The 9,301-nt window shown below is 39.3% G+C and overlaps 1 long non-coding RNA gene across 1 annotated transcript; it reads left to right on the plus strand.

The window, feature by feature from the left end:
- Positions 1-713: 713 nt before the first annotated feature.
- On the plus strand, positions 714-2,183 carry LOC144707703 (uncharacterized). The gene is made up of 2 exons (XR_013582521.1): positions 714-1,141; positions 1,837-2,183. It is a non-coding gene; the product is annotated as an uncharacterized LOC144707703 (long non-coding RNA).
- The last annotated feature ends 7,118 nt before the right edge of the window (positions 2,184-9,301 follow it).

Genomic DNA, 9,301 nt, shown 5'->3' on the forward strand with positions numbered 1-9,301 from the left:
GATCATGCCATTGAAGAGGGAAAAAGAAATCACATAGCGATGAAGAGGTAAGCAATAAGAATCTTGCAGCAAACATGCACATGGATCCCTTAGGGACTTGGAGGTCAATTTTCTATAATCATGTGAGATAACTTTTATTAAGATTAACTTTTATCAAGATCCGGCCGTCCAGCACCTTGGACTAGCCATTAAAGCCGATCCAGAAACTACCAGACATGTAATGTTGAAACTGATGTATCATTTGTATAATATTTGCTTACACTTCTTACACTGCGTAATATTCAGCACATCCTCTAGATGAAAGAGACCTTACGCCCTTATAGGTAACTTAAGTGTACATAATCAGTGATACTCCTTGATTACGTGTGTATAGTACACTCTGAGCATAACTTATTTGCAAGGTATATTCACTGTGACGATAGTACTTATCTTCAAGCAGCTTTTTAATTGCAAACGCGAAACATCTGTGATTGACCATTAGGACTATTTTGGACCTCCGACAAAATTGACGCTCTCAAACCAACAAGGTGTGTCAGATATTCTGATCATGCGATTCAAGAGGAACAAAGAAATCACATAGCGATGAAGAGGTAAGCGATAAGAATCTTGCAGCACACTCGCACAGGGATTCCCCAGAGGGATTTGGAGGTCATTTTTTATGATAATGTGAGATAACTTTTATTAATATTAACGCAATACTTTGTGCAGGGACGAAACGTATGGGTTCCAAAGCATGCTGAGAAAATTTCCAGATTACACATACGGGTCTAGTCCTACCACCCATTCTTTAGGCGTCTCCAAAGGCACATGACATTTTATTTTAGTTGATCACTAGATAGTGGTCCTTATATCATCAACTATGTCGGAAAAAAAATTAGAGATCAACGTCATACAGCCGGTGATTTTTTGGCGCGTCTCTCTCTCGCCGATGTGGACGGTCGCAACGCAGAGAACCACATACCAAGGACGAATAAAACTATATATATATCTGCTAATATCAACAGGAGCATCTGTCATGTGAGAAGAGGGAGGGACGAGATGGCTGAGCGTCCGCGTGTTTTTCTGTCCGTTCTCCTCCTGACTGCGCTTACGCTGCTCCTTGCGCCCGCTATTGCGCTGAAGGATCAGAAGACTATCATTGGTTTGTACTCTTCTATTATCTTGTCTACATGCTACCTATACCTATAGATTCGTATTTGGGTCCTTCGTTACATTTAAATTTTATCTTCGTTATATTACCAGTCTACCTCTATGCCTATGTCTAAACATGGTGGATCTTGCGATATATATTAAATATAGGTCCATTTATACATCTAACTCTCTCTGGACATATCAACGTGGTAACGTGTGACAGGATTCAAAGTCGAGACATTTCCTTCTCGCTAGTTATTTACTCGGAGATTAATATTTAATTCATATTCTTCTGCCGCTTTACCGTTTTATTTTTTCTGATGAAATACCTGTGTATCTTACTGTATCTCGACATACTTTTTTGTAACCTGGAATACGTACGCCCAACTTTGTTTCTATGAGTACTGGTGTGCCCTGTTACTTTATATTTGAGTACGGATGTATCAATTGGAACACGCCGGCAACTTGCCTTCATATTTCTAAAGGTGCAAAATTTATTCAAATTTATCAACATCTTTCTCGACCTATGTGGTTGGAACACGTATTTTTCCACTTTTATTTTCTTTTAAGATACTTCCAGTTGTATTATATTTAACTTTTTAAATTTCCCTCTCCGCTAAATGCATAACGCAGCAATTCCTTTCCACCCTCATCAACAAAATTTTGGGGTGGGCTTGCTTCTTTTGGTGTTGTCTACATCTGCAGGGCGGCCTCTAGTGCTATTTAATGGCAGCAGTAGCACTGGTTACTGTTGCAGCAGGTGCTGCAGCTTTAGCAGTAACGCCACATGTATTGGCTGCTGCACCATTAGCGTGATCACTCCCGTCACCGCGGAGTGTTGCACCCGCTGCTGCTCAAATTTGTCTGGCTTTTGTCTCGTGTGCTGCTCCTAAGTTGCCCCTAAAGAGAGCAACCTACGTGGTTGCTCTCAACCAGGGGAGAATAAGACTTTGCCTTCCACTCGCGAAAGAATAAGAAAAAGGCCGGAGAACCCTTCTTGGGCTATTTGTTGTAACAATAATTATCGATAGGTAAGACGGTGATGTTATTTATGTGTCTTTACGTCTGCTACTACTAGGAAGGTCTGAAAGGATCTGCGTATGGGGGACACATGCAAAGAGAATCGTTTATAGTAATTCTGTCAAGTTTCCGGTTCAAGCCTACGTGAAATAGGAGACAAGATTGGGATAAATCTTCCTCGTCTCGTTACTATGATGTGCCAGAAATAAACACATACATAGGAAAAGGTCGTATGAGCATTTAGCCCGTGAGAGCGAACGGTCGGATTGCAAGACCGGTTGAACCGGTAATGAAGTTTTAATTAGGTTCCAATATTTCACATTCAAGGTAATCGTTCTCATTGAGGATATGACCAACGTACTTATATCCTAGAATGGTATTGCCCGAGAAGCATCGGGATGTTCAATCACATGGAAAAAATTTAGAATATCCGGAATTTTATATAAATTTTAAATCTAAAATAATCCAGTAGAATGATTCCCAGATTGCTGCGGTGTCATGAAAACACAATAAAATAAAAAAACTACGAGGTGATTCAGGTTGATAAATATGGGTTGAAACCATCGTCTAAATTTTAACGCAACCCTTTCATTGTTGATTGCTTGAGTCGAAAATGTGCTTCCCTGAGACAATAGATAAACAACTAGGTGAGGGTGGAGCGGACGAGGATGCATTTATATTTACTGATTCGGAGTTTCATCTAAAAGTTTATTTTTATATCAAACTGGTATAGGCCCCAGTTTTCGGTTGCTGCAACAGATATAAGAAGTCTTATGTGTTTTATTTCAGAACTTTTACAGTTATTCCAAAACAGTTTATGCTAATTTTCTTCCATATTGATGGAGGCCCATAATGAACTTATAATTCTGATAGTTACATCAGTATTCATGATTTGTTATCTAGAAAAGGAGAGTAACGCAATTATTTAGTATGGAATAATATGAAATAAAGAGAATCGATGGAGCATCTGAGATTCTAGATTTTTTAGATGGTTCACTCATAATAGCGTAAACACTATACAGCCAAACAGAAGTTTTGCAGTGAACGCACTCCAATAAAATTGAGCAAGGACTTTAGAAAACATCACAAGAAAGCATAACCATCATTTTTTTATATCTTAGAACAAAGCACATCCATTTAGCTCCTTAAAGTAGTATCAAAGCTCCTCTTGCAAGATTGAATTTAAGTACATAACAAAACAACAAATGGTTCTAACCGTCACCGTTCATTTAGCGAACCAACATTTATTTCGTTACAAATATACCATATAAATAGCAACAGAAGCACATACTTCTAATATGCCAAAATAAAACAGTCTTAACTGCTTGTCAACACCCTCTCTCCTTCATCTGTCTTTTTCATTTTTCTCTCTCTTGCTGGAACCTAGCGCCCTTACTTCAGGGACTCACACAGAGAATAAAAGGAGAGACACTCACTCTCTTGATATCACACAGATGAAAAATATTAAGTTTTCACTTTCTTCATCTCACTGAGAGAATAAATATTAACATCTCACTCTCTTGATCTTACACAGATAAACAGGATTTAAAAAACACATCGAGAGAAGAAGCAACCAGTCGCTGCACACAGCATAGTACAAACATGGAACTCATACATATTTGTAGGCCCTCCTCCCACAACTGCCTATAGACTAGAAGAAAGCATGGCCACATACCTGGCCATATACTTGGTCTTCCATGACACCCAATCATGTTCTCCTTCAACTCAGTTCTTGCCTTTAGATCTCCGAGATCTCTTACGAGGGATCTCCCACTTTTGCCTGTCCTTGCACTGGCCCCTGATATCGCCCTACGGGGACTATTCGTTCATCCTCATCGCCTGATTCTATGACCCCCCCCCTCCCCCCCCAGAACAACACACTGTCATGGGGGAAGACTTATACTGATTGTGCTTCTAGGATCACATCCGCCTGCCCCATTGTCGTAACCATCACCGGCTTGGCAGCACGTTCCTCTAGATGTCACTCCACATTCTCTTGGACTCCTATGCACACGGGTCCTATTGACTGCAGCGTCGTGTCATTTTGTGATGAGATTCATGATCCCTGCTCTATCTTGTGGGTCTGTAAACAGTACTCTAGCGAACATACTACGTTCCACCAAAGGTTGTCAGCCCACATTGTAGGATTTGGACATCTAAAGAGGTCTAGTTCACTATTCCCCCGATGGTGATCCGTACTATTTGGGCATTGTTTGAAAAAATAGACTATGGTCAATTACTTTGTAGTCGCCAGTCATGTACGTAGTCATACTACCATTTTGGAATTAGACATTGCATGTGCATTAGACAATACGAGCATGCATCATCGCATGCATTACCACTTTGCATCACTAATAAGAAATATAGAAAGCTGGTGATGTAGGATGACGGTCTATTAAACTTTTGAAGGGGGCACTAGTTATGATCAGATAACAGCCCGAGAGACATTCTCCAGCAGTCCCTACAAAGCTCAATGTTTGTAGGGTCGGGCCTTTTTCGATATCCCTAGTGATTAAGGACAACGCCAATGTCGTGGGCACTCTTTGCTGCTGGCTTCGTGGTGTAAGGGTACCATGTGACCCATCGTCCCTTATGCATAGGAAGGACGAATGTTCTCTTTGGCGGCTATGGCGACGTGATGATCATAGATCAAGGGACGACCTAAGATGATACTTCCTACTTTCATAGGAAGGACATCAAACATGACGGTCTCGTCTTATTTTCCCATGTTCAGCGGGACGTGGCATTGTCGCTTCCTCGATAGTGACAAAGTGTCAACCCACAACTCGTTGAATGGCATAGTATGAGGCATGGGCACTAACCCTACACGGGCAAACATCGAGTCTAAAATGGCATTAACGCAGTTGTCACTATCCATCGTCAATTTACACGCTTTGTCGTTAATCTTGACAAATGTTCATAGCGTTGTGCCAGCCATTCGGGCTGTTCTATGTGGGACACGCGCAGGATTAACATGCAAGGCAACGTCAGCTAGGACGAACATCCCACTATCTCTTGGGCGGTGGACGACGATGCTAGGGAATCGCAGAGCGCTAGGGCGGGGAGCACATGCGGGAGTCGTACCAGCGTCCACAATCTGGATATACCCGACCCGGGGGTTGGGCGATTTGACCTTGCGCGGGTCCGGCTAAATTGACCGCCTTGGCCGTGCGACACCGTCCCAGATGTTCGTCCCATAGATTGATGGCACGCTACTTCGCGAAAGGCCAATGTCAGGAAACTAGATCACCGTATGATCCTATTCTTTCTTCCTTCGGTGGAATGCCAGGGGCGAGAAGGGAGCAGAATCAATCATGTGCACCAGGGGAGGGCTAATGCGAGGAGTTGATCCGTCATAGATTTCCCTTTTTCTGCTCCTGCCGTGGAATGCCTTGGGGACAAGATGGAGTGCTTTCAACCAAGAGGAATCACCGTCTAGGGAAGAGGAGCGGCGGTGCTCACAATTGTTTGAGAATTCACGAGTGGGGCAGTCAAACTCCAACAAATTATCCCTTCTTCCCTTTCGTGTTCCCTCTTCCTCCGTCCTCTATGTTATTCTCTTCAACGTGGAAGGAAGACCAAGAAAAACAAACGACGATGTTTCTTCTTCTTGTTTCTGGTCTAAGAAGCAAGGGTGGCCCCTCTTGCCATATAAAGGGAAGAGGTCAATTGGGCCCGCTTAGCTGGGTCAACAAGGGGGAAGAGGATCCATTAAGGGGGCCCATAGATAATGGGCCCCCTCATTACAAAAGAAAGGGGAGAAAAGTAAAACAGAATAGAAATCAAAAGAAAGAGACCAAAGATGAAGGCACAAGGGAGGGGATCCAAAGATAGCTAAGTGCCCCTCCCCTTGACAACGATGAAGGGTGTGCGGGATGTATCGCGAGTGCGGTAAATACACAATGAGGAAAACGGGGAAAACACAAAGCAGGAGAAATAACAACAAAAACCAAATGTGATTAAACGAGCAATTTCACCCGACCTTTGACGATGGTGGTGGGCGGCGCGGACACGTCGTCGACAATCTCCGATGGCGTGAGCTATCGAATTGAATTCATGGGACCATTTCCAATTTCTATGGGATATGAATATACCGTGATGCGAGTTCATTATGTGTCTAGATGGGTAGAGGCCATTTCTTCAAGAATAAATGATCACAAAGTGATGCTTAAGTATATTTACAGAATATTATTAGCAGGTTTGGATGCCCAGGAGCAATCATTAGTGATGGTGGTAGTGACTTCAATATATCCGATACCAGCATAAAGCTAATGGGCAGGTAGAAGCAAGTAATAAGGAAATTAAACCTATTATGTAGAAAGTTGTTACGTCGGATGGGAAAGGATGGGCAAGTATTCTACGATGCTTTATGGGCTATAGGACTTCCTATCAAATACCCTTAGCCACCTCCTTATATAGAATAGTCTATGGGAAAGCTTGTCACCTTTCTGTTGAAAATGAACATAAGGCATATTGGGCTACTAAGAAACATAATCTCTCATTAGCTGATGCATGAAAGAATCACCTTTTGCAGCTAGATGAATTTCAACAAATAAAGAATAAAGCCTATGAGTATTATCTTATTGACAAGTCCAATCTTATGCACTTTCATGACAAGGTAGTATAGAAGAGAAATCTGCATGAGAATCAAAAAATTTGACTTTATAATGCTCGCTCATAGTTATTTAAAAGATTCACATGTGCACAAATCTACAGGAAGGAGAAGATACAACACCTAAGGAAATTGAGAATTTTTTAGAGCTTAGTCATTTTACAAAAGGTCATGCAAGGATCAAATGGTGTTGTGGCCACTTAAAATATAAATCAGAGGGATATGAGCCATGGCCTGACCTGCTAATGGGCTCTCAAGTACCTTACAAAGAAAGAAGCTAAGGATTACAAGGGGAACCTCTCAACCCTTAGAGAAAAAAATTCAGAATGGGAACAAAAGAAAATAAAAAACCTTTTTGTAATTCTACCATTTGGTGATTCCCACTTTTCCCTCACTCTCTATCCATTTTCCCTTTTAGTCCGTCACTTTCTCACTCTAACAATTATCTTCCCTGAATTATATTTCTAGAATCGACACTTTCATTATCCCAACCTTCATCCATGTCGCTATTTTTTTCCCTTAATAGTTCATAAAACATGCTCACCGTTTGCACCTTGAAATCCCATCTCCAACTCCTTTTGTACCATTTCTTCGATTTCTCTCTCAATTTCCTAATTTCAACCAGTTTCTCTCCCTATAACATATCCTTTCTCCCTCTAAAGTCTATCATTATTTCTCTCTAGAGTCTCCATCATTCCTCGTTTCAAAGCCCAAAAGGTGGCATTAAAAATATCCCTTTTTACTATCATAAATCTGGATTTTTTCGCTTACTCCTGATCCTGTGTGGTGGTGTGCACTGCACAACAGCATTTAGCCCGAACCGTGGCCAATTGGAGCAAACACATCGAAACCCTATTATTATTTAATTAGGTTTTTTGCTTCTTTGAATGTCTTTAAAAACATTCTAAAAAATCCCTAAAGTTCACGTTGCTAGTTTCTAGTTATTTTTACAATAAATGGATTTTAAAAAAGCTCTAATAATCATACTTGTTGTGTCCATTGTGTTTTGGTGTAAACTTAATTCCAACTATTCAAAACATATTTACTTTTAAGTTCTGGTGTTTATAAAAATTATAAATGAGTATACTTTGTTGTTACTATTTCTAGTGATTTTAACATTAAAACGATTCTAGAAAAAACTCCAATTATCGTACTTGTTGTGTGTAGTCTTTTTTTGTGTAAATTTAATTTCATACATTCAAAATATATTTATTTTGACCTTCTGGTGTTTCTAAAAACAAAAAAACTAGCAAAAACTGTCGTTAGTGTTTCTCCGTGCATTTCTTATTCAATTTAAATCATAACAGTTATAGAAATTAAAGTAAAACCTAGAAAATTCTAGACATTTTATTTCCCACTTTTCAATTTATTTTATTCATTCAAGGCTAAAGAAAATTCCTGAAATTAAGGTCTGCCTCTTTGTGGGTGGACTTCTTACTTGCCCTATATTCATAAATATTGTTGTTTAACTCTGTATTGAAGCAAGAAAATCAAAGCCCAAAATTTGGATTTATCAACTTTGTGTATATCTCAAGATACTTGTTGAAATAAAATAAAAAGATGGAAATATCTTTAAAATGTTAGCCAAAAATACTTATGTTTCCTAAGATATCATGGTATAAAGTTCCAGAAATATGGACCGTAAGTAATTTTCTCTCCTCCTTGGTGACTTCAAATTAGGTCAACTACTACACTTCCTTTATACAACATATTTTTGTGCTCGAACTTGTCGTATTCATCGGTCAATGATAACATAAGAAATTCTCATTTATTTTTCTCAGTTATATGTTTATATAGTTTATTGATCTATCAGAGGAAGCACCTTTGAAACCATAGAGTCGGGTGTGTTTTCTTACATATTATTGGAATTATGGCAGGAAAGGATAATCTTTTTTACGTTATGAGAAGAGTAAAAGAAATACAAGTGGTGGCTTAGATAATAAAATAATTTGATAAATTATCGTTCTACATAACCGTGGGAGAGAAATTAAAAATGTTGCTCAATATTCATTTGGGGGAAAGCACCCCTTGCAACTCGATCGAAATAAAAGAATGTTTCTGTGTTCTCTACTTGTTGGAATTTAAGTTTTAATGTTTTTCTCAAAGTAAATATTTTAGAAAATAGCCTAAATGAACTGCTGTACATACCATCAAACCCCAGAAAATATTCCTATTAGCATAAGTAACAAAGTGATTTGTCCAGTACCAATTACTGCCCTATCTAGTCGCATGGATGAACACACCCAACAACAAGTTTTATATCCCCCATCATAACTGCATGCAAATGCTGCTAGAAGGAGGTCAAGCGAAAGGTATTACAACATATATAAATTCTTTTTATGCTATTAAAATTCCAAAATTCCTACAAATAATTACAAGAAGCAAAACATATTTCTGATAAGGTATATTCTCATTTAATAAAATAGCTACAGTCTGTTTGTTTTATTTTAATGATATTTATTCATGTAAAAGAGCTTAAGTTGTAAAACAATATAAAATCATCTAAATGAGTTACGTGGATTTATCGCAACCAAAGTC

The sequence above is a fragment of the Wolffia australiana genome, chromosome 9 (genome assembly GCF_029677425.1).
Source record: "Wolffia australiana isolate 7733 chromosome 9, ASM2967742v1".
Lineage (NCBI taxonomy): Eukaryota > Viridiplantae > Streptophyta > Magnoliopsida > Alismatales > Araceae > Wolffia > Wolffia australiana.